The sequence below is a fragment of the Cyanistes caeruleus genome, chromosome 20, assembly GCF_971803275.1.
Source record: "Cyanistes caeruleus chromosome 20, bCyaCae1.hap1.1, whole genome shotgun sequence".
NCBI classification, from domain to species: Eukaryota; Metazoa; Chordata; class Aves; order Passeriformes; family Paridae; genus Cyanistes; species Cyanistes caeruleus.
Genome location: NC_141720.1, coordinates 1395203 through 1409946, shown reverse-complemented (window position 1 = coordinate 1409946; position 14744 = coordinate 1395203). Strand labels below are relative to the sequence as shown.

The following is a 14744-nucleotide window of genomic DNA, read 5'->3' as shown; positions in this document are numbered from 1 at the left end:
CCATCCCAATGTCCATCCCAATGTCCATCCCAGTGTCCATCCCAATGTCCATCCCAATGTCCATCCCAGTGTCCATCCCAATGTCCATCCCAGTGTCCATCCTGCCCATCCTGCCCGGCACCGGCCTCAGGGCTGCAGAAACAGCGGCTGATGCTGAGCAGGAGGCACAGAGATGGATCTGCATCCCTTGGGAAGGATCGCAATCCCCACCCGAGGACAGGGGAGCTGCATCCTTCAGAGACAGCAGGACCAGCAGTGATGTGATAGGAGAGGTCACCCTGCACCTTCCTGACTCAGGGGACAGGCTCATTCTATTCCCAGTGAAAGCCCTGGCTGTGCCCACCTGTGCACAAACACCTCAGAACTTGAGTGGGCTCAAACCCAGGGAGAAATGAAAGGAATTCCAGGCTGAGTTAATCCAGTAAACTGGACTGGGATGCAGAGCTCCTCTGTGAACAGCTGGGCACCAAAACACCCAAAAGGGGGACACAGAACAAGCACCAGCAACCCCTCAGCTGCTCAGAACCTGCCCCAGGAGGGCAAACACGGTGGGTTTGTGATGTCTGGGGACAGCAGGGACACAGGTGTGGAATCACAGAATTCCTAAGGCTGGAAAAGTCCAGCTGTTACCCCAGCACTGCCAAGGCCACCACCACACCGGGTCCCAGCCATGGCCTTGGGACCATCCCTGCCCAAACACCACCCCAAGGCAGCTCACCAAATACACAGAATTATTTCATACCAAAAAGGACTTTAATCAACAGGAAAAAGTGTTTCTGCCCTGTGAGGCTGGGCACCTGCTCAGGCAGTTTTTTTCCTCACCACAGCCTAATTCCAGCCATTCCTATGGCACCAGCCCTGGCACAGCAATGACAGCAGGCACAATTCACACCTGCATCCTCAAGGCTCTGCAATAACATTTTCCCCCAAGCAAGCCCACGCTCTGTGCAATCAGCAGCCTCCTGCCTGCTCCCCTCCACGCCAGGTACAGTAAATATTAACTTCCCAACTCAGGGAATCAGTGACCGGCCCAAGGTCGGGCGGGCGGCGGAGCCGAGGGCAGGAAAGGGAGCAGAGGTGTCCTTGGAGAAGTAAAATGTCACAGATTAAATCTCCAGAGGACTTGGTGAAGCCCTCTGAGCTGCAGCAGAGAGGTTTCTCCACATGGAGAGAAGCTGATGCTGCTTTGCTGCTGCAGCCCAGCCCAGCTGGGATGTCACCCCAAGGATGCAGGATGCAGCAGGGCTGCTCCCCTTCCCAGTCTTTTATTTTTGGGGCTGATGGATCAGTCTGGAGACCCAGCCAAGCCCTAAATACTTCCAGTTTTTATCTCTCTGACTTCGAGGCTTTATCAGCCTTTGAGCATTTTACAGCCTTGCCAAAATGCACCAAAGATATTTTTTTTTGCTTTGATAGGATAGTAAGAAATCATTAGGAATTTTTTCAGATTGAAAATCTTCAGTAAGACAACAGGTTTTACCACAAAAGGGTTAAACGTGGATTAATTCAGCTCCTGGGGTGACTTTTTACACCTTCCCCAGGTGCTGCAGCAGGGCAGGGGGCTGAGCCTCGGCTGTCAGATCCCTCCCAAGAAGGATCATCCCCAGGCACAGAGCGGGGATTTTGGGATGAGGAATTCGGGTTTTACTCAGAATCACCCTCCAGAATCCAGGGCTGAGAAGTGAGGGAGCTTTTCCCTGCTTGTTAAACCCCCAAAGCACCTCCCAGAGCCCTGGGAGAGCATTCCCAGGCTCCAGGTGAACATCCCGGGCTGGTTTTTGTCCTCCAAACACTTCGGAGGTGAGATTAGAGCGAAGGCAAAGAGCAGGATGGGCAGGAGGAGCCCGGCACAAACACCATAAAGGGATTAGAGGGGCTGGGGCAGAGCAGGTGGGGATTTTCCTGCACTGAGCTGGAAGAGACGGCTTTTTCCAGCCCAGGAGAGCAGGGGGATGCCGTGGGGGAAGGTTCCAGCAGGGCTGCAGGAACTGGGAATGGGCAGGGATGTGGAACTGGGATGTGGCCCAGGTGGGGCAGAGCCACTCTGAGGGGTCCAGCAGAGACCACCCAGTGCCCAGGGGGGCTGTGCTGGCCTTCCCCTGAATTTAATTCTCAATTTAATTCTCAATTTAATATTCAATTTAATTTTCAATTCGAATTTAAACCAAACCCACTTTTACACTTCTCCTGCCAGCCAGATGAACTGATGCTTCTTTACAATTAAAACACATTCAGGCAACAGCAAATCTCCTCAGATTTGTGCCCAAGCTGCTTTGCCTCCATTCAAATAGTGCTGCCATCCCTTTTTCTGTGCACACACATATAAATACATACATATATAACATATGGATACATATATATGATGTATAAATACATATATATGATATATAAATACATATATATTACATTTAAATACATATGTATATTACATAAATACATATATATGACATTTAAATACATATAAATGACATATAAGTACATACATATGACATAAAAAAATATATCATATAAATACATATATGACACATGAATACATATATAACATAGAAATACATATATTTTATATTAAATATAAATATTATATACTAGATATAAATAGAAATATTATATATTTTAATATATATAATTATAGATATAAATATAGATATAAATATAGATATAGATATAGATATAGATATAGATATAGATATAGATATAGATATAGATATAAATATAAATATAAATATAAATATAAATATATATTTATATGTATAAAGTCCCTGCAGGGCTCCCCCTGCAGTCTCACAGCTCAGAGCTGCCTTAGGCTCTGCTGGCAGAGAGCTCTTAGAAATAATTTCCACAGAATCACAGAACCAGTGAGGTTGGAAAAGCCTCTGAGCCTCTTTTTCTGCAGCTGAACAATATTTTGGAGGTTGTTTTCAGCTTCATGGGGTGTGGACATCTGTAAGAGCTGCCCTGAGCATCCTCCTCCTCCGGCCCTCAGACAGAATAAACCCCAAACAGCTTCCCCAAGAGCTTTCACCTGAATTTTCTCTGTAAATCCCTAATCCTGTGACACCTCAGGCTGTAGGAAAAGAGACTGGGGGAAAAGGAGTGGGGAAAGCAGAGGAGAGGGGACAACCTCCAGCCAAACAGAGAGTGCCAGGGCAGGAAAAGGAACACAAAAGCCACTGGGGACAGTGACCAGCTGGAATTCCACCCAAACCTCCCCTGGCACCGCTCAGAGCCAGGAGGGAAGAGGAACAAAGCAGCCCCAGCTCAGTGGGGCAGTGGAGCCACCCAGGGCTTCTTGGGTGACAAAAAGGACCAATTTCCCTGTGATTTCTGCAGAAAGGGACCCAGGGGCTCTGACTCACGGGGGAAACTCTTTTCTCATCTCTCCAGAGCTGGAGATCCCCACACCGGGAGCAGGAGCCTGACCCACGGGCTCCCACCCAGCTTTTGGCTCCAGGGAGAGGGCAAGTGACAGAATGGAAGTTGTACCAAGGGAGATTGAGGTTGGATGTTAAGAAAAAAATATAATAATTATTTAAAAGCTTGTAAAGCAGTGGCACAAGCTGTCCAAGGAACTGATGGAGTCACCCATCCCTGGAAGTGTTCAAAGAAACCTGTGAGTGTGGAGGACGTGGTTTAGTGGTGAGCACTGCTGGACTTGATGATCTTCAAGGTCTTTTCCAGCCTTAATGATTCTACAATTCTGTGATTGCTGCCCTGTGACCTCCTTCCCCAGGCTCCAGCCAGAATCCTGGGGTGCAAACCCAGGGAACTTTGAACGTTTTCAGCAAAACTAAATATCAAAAACCTCAAAGTGCATCAAAGCTCCCACAGCAGCAGAGTGCTCAGAGTCTGAACAAGCAGCAAACCACCAAAAAGATGAACTCCCTTTTAATGTAAATAGAATTATCAGCAGCAGGGATTGATCCACCTCCTGGCCCAGCTGGTTTCCCAGCCTGTATCCTGTTTGGCAAGCCCGTTTTGCAGCCTTACACAAATGCAAAGCTCTCACTTCCCTCCCTGCCCCCAGCCCCTGGCTGCTGCCAGCAGAGCTTTCAGAGCAGCTCCACTTGCTCTGGCCCAGTCACGAGGGGATTTTTCTGAAGAAAACAGGAGGAGATTCCTCGCTGGTGGTTTTTGTTTCCTCAGCGCTCACCCAAACCCAGTGCTTTCCTCAGCAATGTCATCTCCTTGTAATCACATGATTTCAGGAGCTGGGACTTTTAAAGGGTAAAATAATTATTTTATCATTATTTTTTTTTTAAAAAAATCATATTATTATTTTATTTTGATTGATAATTGAGCAACTTTATAGAGCTTGCAGGGTTTGACCTTTGATAGAACAAGGCTGCCTTGAAGAGGTGCAATGTGTGAGGCCTCTGGTGTAGCTGGGTGGGTATTTTGGTGGCAAAAGGTTTTTTTCCTAGGGAAAACCACCTTTCTGCCAGCTTCTTCACAAAGAAAAGGTAAATTCTGGCAGGTTCCTGCAGAGAAAAGCAGCCAGATGTGCTTAAAATGCCCCAAATCTGGCAGCAAAATCCCTGTGCAAGGAGCAGCTTTGTCTCTGCTCCCCCTCTCACCTGCATCTCCTGCATCTCCTGCATCTCCTGCATCTCCTGCATCTCCTGAATCTCCTGAATCTCCTGCATCTCCTGCATCTCCTGCATCTCCTGCATCTCCTGCAGCTCCTGCAGCTCCTGCAGCTCCTGCAGCTCCTGCAGCTCCTGCACTGCTTCCCACACAGCCAGGGCACACCTCCCACACCTTAAACCTCCCCTCTCTTCCACCCTCCTGCCTCTCCACGCTGCAAATTAATTAATTACCCCTTGGTAATGAACACGAGGAGCTCTGGGATGTCCCTGATGGGCTCATGGCAGGTGTTGATTCCCCTGTGCCCGAGATGCTGCTGAAGGCTCCGCTGCCCTCTTGGCTCCAGTGACCACAGAAAAGTCACAAAGGAAAGTCAAATTTATTCTTCTGTGGGACCAGGAGCTTGTCCCAGCTCCATAATAATATATATATATATAAAATTAATCATTTAATCATTTAATAGGTGCTGAGGTTGTCCTGGCTGCAGTGGCCAGGGCAGGTGGTGGCAGTGAGGAAGGGACACTCAGATTGACCTCACGAGGTTCCTCCCACCTCCCAAACTCTGTGGAGGAGGAAGAAATCCCTCCCAAGAGCCAGAGGAGCACGATGAGTGTGGGCACCTCCATCCCTGCTGCGGTGAGGTTTGGCCAGCTCAGCAACAGGAAACAACTTTGGGAGTCAGCACCCAAAAATGTGGGGAAAGGCTCTGGGGCAGCCCTGGCACTGCTGGCATCACCCTGGGGACCACTGCCTCTGACATCATCATCATTAACGCTCATTAGCTGCATCAATATGCAAAATAACTGATGTTTGCTGGGCAGGAAGGGCTGTGGGGAAAGGGGAATGTGCAGAAGGAAGAGTTTGCAGGGTTTCTCTGAAAGCCTGAGCTGTGCCTGTAGGATCTGCCCCTGTTTCCCTGGAAGCAGTGAAAAATCTGCATTAACAAAGGAATGGTGTGGCCATGATCCTTACAAACACAGAGTTCATTCAGAAAGGCATAAGGAAATATTATATATAAATATGAGAATTATATATTACATATAAATATAAGAATTATATATTCTATATAAACAGAACAATTATATATTCTATATAAATATAATAAACATTCTACATAAACAGAACAATTATATATTCTATATAAATATAATAATTAAATATTATATACAAATAGAACAATTACATATTCTATATAAATATAATAATTAAATATTCTATATAAATATAATAAATATATATTCCATATAAATATAATAATTATGATATATAAATACAATCATTATATATTCTATAATTTTCATTCAGCTATAATACAATTTTCATACACAATATAATTTTCATATATATTATATATATTTTATTATATATAATATATAAAATATTTATATATATAATATATAAAATTATATATATACTTATATAATATATATTATAATATATATTATAATATATATTATATAATATCTTATATCTTATATCTTATATCTTATATCTTATATCTTATATCTTATATATTATATATTATATATTATATATTATATATTATATATTATATATTATATATTATATATTATATATTATATATTATATTATTTTTCACCTTAGAATACTACAAAACCATTTTCCTCAAAGTAAATAGAGATTATAATCCCAAAAGTTCCTTTAAATCAACCTTGACTGGAATGGAAGGATTTTCCTGGATTTACTAAATGCTGAGTAACTGCTCGAAGTGAGGAGAGGCTTTGGAGGATGCTCAGGGTGGGTTTTGAGGTTTAAATGTAGCCTGAGCTACCCCTGCTTGCAGGACTATATAATAAATATATTTAATTCCATATAATAATTATATTTAATTTGCCATGCCTGGGAACAATTCTGGGTTTCCCAGCTGCCTGTCCCGAGGGAATCCCTGATGAAGAGTTGGTGAAGAACAAAAAGGTGAATGTTGGCCTGGGGATGTGTTTAGTAACAAAATCACTGGAGTTCTGCTCCCTGGTGGAATAAAAAGAGATTATCCTGATTCGGTTCCTGCTCAGCTGAATGTTGAAATTTGAGGTTTTATCTGTTTGCTGGGGCACTTTGGCAAATGTGGGCAGGGGGACAGCCGCTTTTTCCACAAATATATACAAATGTCCTCTTATTCAATCATCAAATCACCGACCCAAAAGCTTTTCCTCCTCCAAATAAGAGCCAGATCCCAGGTGCAGATTGCTGGCAACAGGATTTATCCAACAAGGGTGTCCAGCAGGGAACAGCACCTTTCCTCTGAGCTTGCCACATGCATGAGAGACACAAATTCAATTAAACCCCACAGCAACCCTGGTGAAGCAGGCAAGTGGGGATTAATCAAGGAATTAATTAGCACAGAGAAGCCAAGATAGAAAATGAGTCTGTCAGTCACTTCTGTCCTGGCTTTGGTACAGGGCTCTAGGATAAACAGGTTCTTTGTAGGGTTACATTAGACCCCAACACAAAATGGGATACTGGGAACAAAAACCTTGATGAAAATCCCAACTATTGCCCTGTTCCTCCTGGAAAATGAGGAATTCCTTCTTCCCATCCTCTCACTGCAGCCTTTTCCAGAAACCCAGAGCAAATCCAGGTCTCTGTCCCAGCTTTGCTGATGCAAAAAGCAAATCCCAGTTCCTGTTAACTGCAGGTTTTCCATGGAAAGAGGCGAGATGGAAAGGGGAAGGACAATTCAGACAGATTGGAGGGGTGGAGAAGGAAAAAGCAGAGCTTGTGTCACGCTCATGGGTTGAGTTTATAGCAAATCCTAAAAACCAGCCCTGACCTCCAAGCTGTTGCCTTACCCAGGGAGCATCTCCTCTCTCCCCTGTTCAGTCCTCACTTCATTCCCTTCGTTCCCACAGTTTGGGTCACTCCATGAGCTGCTCTGGGTGCCCAGGGGACACCAGGCCCTGGACATGGGTTGTTTTCCCTCGTGTTGGGGTGTTGGATTCAGACCTGCTTTTGATTGAAGAGAAAAAACACAGAATATTCACAGGCAGGAGATCCGTGGCAATTTTTGCTGCACTTCCCCATGATTTATGGCTTTCATTGTAAATTCTTTCCCTGCTTAGCCCTTGCATCCAGCGAGGTGTGGGTGTTCAGCAGTGTAAAAGTCACACATCTGGGAGATCCAGGCACAAGAAGAGGCAGGAGAGGCACCAGGCCAGAGCTTCCTTACAGCCCAGGGAGCCCCTGCCCACAGGAACAACCCCTCGGTAGCCCTGGAGGAACAGAGAGAACCCCAAAGTCCTGCAGTGCTGCTCCCAGGAGCTCTGGGACAGAGCAGGAGGGTAAGGCAGGAATGTCTGGGCAGAGTGGGGGAGCCTGAGCTCTCCACCAGCAGCAGCAGCTCCCAGCCCAGGGTACATTCCTTGGGCAGGACTTTCTCCAACAGAGCTGCAGAGTGACCTGAATGTCAAAAAAACCCAAAACAAACCTACAGCCATCCAATACCAGACTCTGCTTGGCAGTCCTGGCTTCCTCTGCAGAAAGATGAGAACAAGAATATTTGTGCTCTAAATTCAGCTTTTACCCATACTGGATCACTACCAGATCCCAGCCAACACCTTCACTGGGTCCTGGGCTGGGAAAGCCAAAAGCAGAGAGACACAAGAGCTGAATGAGAACAGAGACAGTCTGAATTCTGTGTGTGTAAAAGAGTTTATTGGGAGTAAATATTATATTTACAGGGATAAATCCAGCATGTGATCATCAGGGCAAGGCGGTCCTGGCCCTTCACCTTTCCTTAAAGATGCATCTCTCTGTGTCTGCTCTGTCCTGCTCAGGCTGGGAGCCCAGCCTGGTCCCTGGGGCCACTGCAGGAATGAATTCAAACCCTTTTTCTACAGCCACAGCTCCCAAACTCAGCCAGGCTCTGGCAGAGGAGTGGGAGAACATCCCCCAAACGCACCCAGCTCCAGGGAAGCGAATTCCTCCAGGGCACAGAAACACTGCCCGGATGTTTTCCCTCCTGCCATCTCCATCTGTTGCTGTCACTTGTACCTGCATGGATCAGCACAGGGGAGCAGCCCCCGTGTCCCAGAGCTGAGGCACAATTCCACAATTTATGCTTTGAAATGTGCAGAAACTGTTCACAGCTACTTCTGCCTCCTTTTCCAAAACCACCTCAATAAAAGGCGTGAACTTTAAGGTAGAAACTTCATCTCCTGTAGGTGAAAGCAGAGATTTGCAGCCAGGTTAGTGATCCAGCCTGCCTGGGAGAGAGGATTGGGAGCTGTGTGACTGAACAAACACAGCCTCAAGCACCAGGAACGATTTGCAAACAACTGAGCAGCAGACAAACGTGCAAATGTATCTGGTGGCTACTTCTGGATAATGAATGCATAATCTATTCCAACTCCCCTTCCTATCTGCTTCTGGATAATGCTTCTGCCAGCCTGAGTCAGGCTCACAAATGGTTGGCAACGAGGAAAACAGGCTGTGTTTGAGCCAAACATTATGCTCAGCAAATAAGGAGCAGTTTTGCCATGGGCAGCTGCTGTTAGAGGCCAGTGTCAGAATCCCTCCCGTGCTCCACCACTCCCATCCTGCCCACAACAGCTGCAGGATGACTTCTGCCTCTAAAATGTGATTTTATGCTTAAACAGAGGAGTCTACAAGAGCACGATTGTGTTCCCTCCCCACCTTTCTGCTCCTTAGAAAGTGGCTTTTACATTTATTTGCCTCAGCCGCTGGGAAGCTTCCAAAAATGCTAATTACAAGGCCATTACAGTAAATTGCATTTGGTGATATAACTGTGAGTCACTGGTTCAGGGCATTTTTCATTTTCCCTCCTCTTCCCCGGAGCAACTTATTTAACAAAGGTGGGGAAAAGCAGAGAAGGAATTGGCAGGTGTTTGGTGCAGGAGCCTTAACAGGGAGCCAGCGTTCCCAAAGTGTCCCTGGGGAGGCAGCTCCTCCTGGGAGTGGTGACAAACGGGACACTGAAGGTTTTCCAGTCCCTTTGGGAAGTGATGCTGAGTGGCCACTCAGTCCTGGAGCTGGAGGAGGCTGAAAGCACTGGGAGTCTTCCCAGTGAGGGAGTAAATTCTGCTTTTCCCTTGGGAAATCCGCTCTCCATCCATTCAGCCCTCGGGGAAGAAGGAAGAAAAGTCACTTGGTGGTGTTGGGTGGCAAAAGTCCCACCTCGGGCTCTTCCACCGCTCCGTGGCGGCTCCTCCCCAGGCAGGGATGAATTCCCAGCTGGAAGAGGCTCGTTCCTTCTGCAGGTCCTGGAGGATGCTGTCCGTGTGTGAGGTCTGCAGACCCCCAGGGCTGGTTCCTCTGGCCCAGCAGCAGATCCATGCTCAGGCTTTCCTGATGATCCTTCCCGCTTTCCTCCAGTCCCGGTTCCTCTCCCTGCGCACGGAGTGCACCAGCGGCCTGGAGAAGCTGGAGGAGGCTGATCTGCTGCTGCTGCTGCTGAGGAACAAAGCAAAGCATCGTTACTGCCCTGGGACAGGGCTGGGACACGTCTGCACACAGAGGAGGCTCCCAAAAGGACGGGGAATTTTGGTTCCCCTGCGCTGCTGCCAAGGGATCAAGGGCTGGGTCCTGCTGCAGCTCCTGGTGCTCAGGGTGGGCAGAGAATCGGGGCTGAGCCTCCTGAGGGTGATGGGGAATGGGAACCTTCCCTGCCCCGCTTGGTGGAGGTGATGGAAAGAGCTGCTGAGCTCCCAAACCAGCCCGGGCCGGGATCCTGGGATGGATTTCCCCTGGATTGCGCCGGGATTTTGGGATGGATTCCCCCTGGATTGTGCCAGGATTTTGGGATGGATTCCCCTGGATTGTGCCAGGATTTTGGGATGGATCCCCTGGATTGTGCCGGGATTTTGGGATGGATCCCCCTGGATTTTGCCGGGATTCCGGGATTGATTCCCCCTGGATTGTGCCAGGATTCCAGGATTGATTCCCCCTGGATTGTGCCAGGATTCCGGGATTGATTCCCCCTGGATTGTGCCGGGATTTTGGGATGGATCCCCCTGGATTTTGCCGGGATTCCGGGACTGATTCCCCCTGGATTGTGCCAGGATTCCGGGATCAATGGAGCAGGGGCGGGGGAGCCGCCAGCCAGGAGCGGAGGAAGGCAGAGCTGTGGGAAACTGCGAATGTGAGAAAAAGCTGCCTCACAACAGAGCCTGTTACTATTGAACAGCCACAAAAGGAGGAAGAGCCCTGAAATCTGCCTGGGCTGAGGCTACAGCCGAGAGACAGCACCCTCCTGTCCTAATTCCTATTTACCTCGCTGCTTTATAACTGCATTTCCTAATTGGTTTTCGTGTTAATTACCCTTGCCAGGCCGGGGAGGTGGCTGTGAGCTTTGAGCTCATCTCCCCAGCTCCAGGCTGGGCTGGGAAGCAGAATGCCCTCACATCCAGCTCTGCCTTGCTCTTACCTCAGGGTTCAGCTCTTCCAGGAAGGTTTTGGGTGGCTGCCTTGACAGTGCCTGTAAATCCTCCCGAAAATCCTATAACCCTTGGGTTCCAGGTGACACCAGCTCCTCCAGGGCTGGGCTGGGCTGGGCTGGGCTGGGCTGGGCTGGGCTGGCTGTCCCAGATCCCTGGGCTCACCCTGGAGTCGGTGCTGGACATGAGGAAGTTTTTTCCCCACTGCTGAGCCACGGTTTGAGCTCCATGGATAACCAGGCTCCAGATGTGGCAGCTGTTTCTGAGCCCTTTCTAAGCCCAGGACTGAAGGATGAACATCTGGCTCCAGCTGTGCTCTCTGGGCACTGGGAACCTCATGGGCTCATCAGTCAAGATGATCCTGCGGGACAATCTTAATTCCACTAATTCCTAATTCTCCAGTTCTCTGAGAGCTTCACCTGTTTGTGGTGAAAGCTGGGGATTATCCAGGTGATCCCCACAGGGCTGGTGGCTCTGCTTTCCCGAGCTGGGGGCAGCTGGAGGAGCAGCAGGGTGGGCAGGGCTCACCTGGAGAGGGCTGGGATGTCTCCAGGATGTGGAGCCCTGCACAGATCATCAGGCTTGGTCCCACATCCCAAAATGAGGTTGAGTGAGGTGGCAGCTCTTGGGGATTTTTGGTTTTGGGGTCTTTAAAAACCCCCAGTCCTGCGGCATTATTCTGGCTGCTTGAGGCAAGTGGTTTGGTGGTTTCCAGTAAACCAAATAACTCCACTAGATTTTCTCTCTGGCATCAGGGTGTCCCAGAGCTCAAGTTGTGTCCCAATTCCACCCTGCACTCTGCCTTGGAGACAGAGGGGAAATCTGCCTCTGACCTCGATCAGCACCCAGCCAGCCCCATCCCCTTCAAGCTATTTCAGTGCTGTCTCCACTCATGGCAGTGCTCCCAGCGCTGATCATTTCACTCTCTCAAGGTGCAGCCGAGCTCTGCTGCTCTGGAAATCCAGCCAGGGAATGTATTCCTGAGCTGGGGCTGAAGGGAGCCATGGGTGCATCCTCACTGCCTTCTCCTGGGGGTTTCATCCATGGAGACACCTCTGGGGGGAGCGCAGTGCAGGGCTGGAGCTGGGGCTGGGAATGGTGCACAACAGAGGATTAGGATAAGGACTGAGCTGAGAACTCTGTGCACTCCAGCTGCAGCAGCCAGACCTGGAGCAAACTGGGTCACGGGCACATTTTTAGGTCCAAGGCTCTGAGGGGTTGGTGTGCTGTGGCCTGTGACTTGGCAGGAGGTGGATTTTGGGGTGTGATTCCCCCATCACAGGAAGACAAGGAATGCCTGATGTCCAGAAAAGACCCCAACCAAACCAACCACGACCCCAAACACCGTTACATGTGAACAACACATAAACAACGTTTGCAGGAACAGATCCGAATTTTAAATATTTGCAGCATTTTTCGTTAATTGCCCTTATTTCTCCAGCTCATTTTTGTTGTTGGGCAGAAAAGAAGGGATTGGTGTAGTGGGCACAGCCCAGGGAGTGGGAGGAGACGGAGAGATAGTGACATGCACGGTAGTGATTTAACATGAAATACTCTGCTTGCAAGCAGCCCCTGGAGGTTTGTGCCTCATTGATGAATATCATGCATGAAGTGTAGCTCCTTGTGCTACCCACATTTTTCTCTTCTAGGTTTGGCGACTGGGAACCTGACTCACAGCAAATATGCTGAGTTACAGCACATTTCCACAGAAAAATTCCCAAAAAAAAACCCCCAGGCGAGCGACAGGCGTGTTTATCTGCAAGTGTGTCAAACGCAGGGGATGCTCAGACAATGCAGGCTCAAAGGATTAACAGACCTTAATCCCCAGCTCAGTGCATTAATGCCCAGCAGATGAGACAGACACAGCTCCAAGGACCGGTGGATGCACACAAAAACAATTCTCCCCATCAAAACATTCTCCCTCTGGGAGCAGCCACTCACCTGGAGGACCACACCGGACCTGCCTGCTTCTTTGGCTTGGCCATCTGCTTCTGGTACTCCATCCAGCCGCTGACCAGCTCGTGCAGGATCATCACGTAGAGGAGGAAAATGAGAATCCTGGGATCCATCCGTGGCACCTCGGGGTCTGCTTCATTGGGGAGGGGTGGCATTGGCTCGGGGGGAGCCGCTGCTGCTGCTCCGGGAGCCGCGGGGATGCTGAGGCTGCTGCTGCTGCTGCTGGAGAGCGGGCTGGGCTCTGGGCAGGGTGAATTAGCGCTGGAGAAATCCCCCCGGGGGATCAGAGCCCCGTGCCTGCGGCTGGAGCAGCACGAAGGGGTCACAGCTCGGGGGGCTGCAGCCCTCGGTGCCCCTCTGGCTCAGCATCCCCTGCCCACACGGGCATGGCAGGAGCAGCCGCCCCTCTCGGGGGTGGAGGGGAGAGCTGGCAGAGCAGAGAGCTCTGGCTGGCTCTGAGGAGTAAATCAAACCCCAGTCACTGGCAGGGGATTCTCTGAGCTGGCTCTTCCCAGCGCCTCAGGATCCGGGGCTGCACCGAGCCAATCTTGTTTAGGAGTGTTACTCAGGGGTTTGCGGCTGAGATTTTTTCTCCTGAGTGTTTTCTCGCTGTCTTATTGTGTTTTCCTCGCTATTATCCCTTACCCGAATCTTCAGCTGCTGTTTTCCCAGCGTGAGGCTCTGACAGGCTGCTGATGTGCAGGAAAGCTGTGGCCACAGCACCCAGGCTTCCCAAACCACAGCTCCTCTCCCAACCCTTCTGTTTAGAGTGGAGGATCTGGCTGAGATCTGGTTGTGTCACCAGATCACAGAATCCCAGACTGGTTTGGGTTGGAAGAGACCTTAAATCCCATCCCATCCCACCCCAGCCATGGCAGGGACACCTCCCGCTGTCCCAGCTGCTCCCAGCCCTGTCCAGCCTGGCCTTGGGCACTGCCAGGGATCCAGGGGCAGCCCCAGCTGCTCTGGGCACCCTGTGCCAGGATCTGAACACCCTGAGATGCCCTCGGCCTCTCCCTTCTTTCCTCCATGGACACAAGGCAGTTCTTGTGCCTGGAATTTCTAGCAGGATAAAAGCACAGAGTGTCTCACTGTGACACTTGTATGAAGCAAAAAGAAAAATGTCCCCACCAAGAACTGCTTTTAAAACCATCTCACTCAAAATTCACATCCTTCTGCTGCAATATTTCCATAAGTGAAATAATAAGGCCCCAATAACTATTTATGGTTATCCAGAAGCAAACTTGTGCCCAGTGGAGCTGTGCCAACTGCAAAAAAGGGAGCCCAGAGAAGGGGCAAACCCAGGGACCCCCAGGATCCTCCATCCCACAGCTCCTGCACAGACAGGGAGAGCTGGGCTCGGGGTTCCACACGCTGGGGAGTGAATTCACACCTCACAGCCCTCCCACCACAAACTCCCCACGGGGAAGCTGCTGCCCACCTGAGCCTGCTCACCTCACCCAGGGTCAGGGGTTCCTCAGAAACTCTTACCCTTGGGTGTGTGAGTGCAGACAAGTGTGCAGCAGCCAGGGCTTTGATAATTTTCTTTTAAGCACCGATTTAACACACAATAGCTAATTCCATGGCAGATCTGCAGATGGAATAAACCCAAGGGCAGCATCATTGCCCCAGACAAACGTGCACCTCCAAGTGCTGGGTGATTTCCCCTCAGCCAGCTCATGAGGAGCCCAGAAGTGCTGAGTAACTCCCTAAATTGGGAGGAGAAGAGCTTGTGGAGGGGAGTGAGCAAGTGAATGAAACCTGCCAGGACTGGAGGTGTTCTAACAGCTC

The 14744-nt window shown here is 49.3% G+C and overlaps 1 long non-coding RNA gene across 1 annotated transcript; it reads right to left on the bottom strand.

Annotated features, from left to right (window-relative positions):
• Positions 1-8230: 8230 nt before the first annotated feature.
• On the bottom strand, positions 8231-13852 carry LOC147649683 (uncharacterized). Its single transcript, XR_015278300.1, has 2 exons — positions 12939-13852; positions 8231-10014 (listed from the first exon to the last, which is right to left on the bottom strand). It is a non-coding gene; the product is annotated as an uncharacterized LOC147649683 (long non-coding RNA).
• Between the last annotated feature and the right edge of the window lie 892 nt (positions 13853-14744).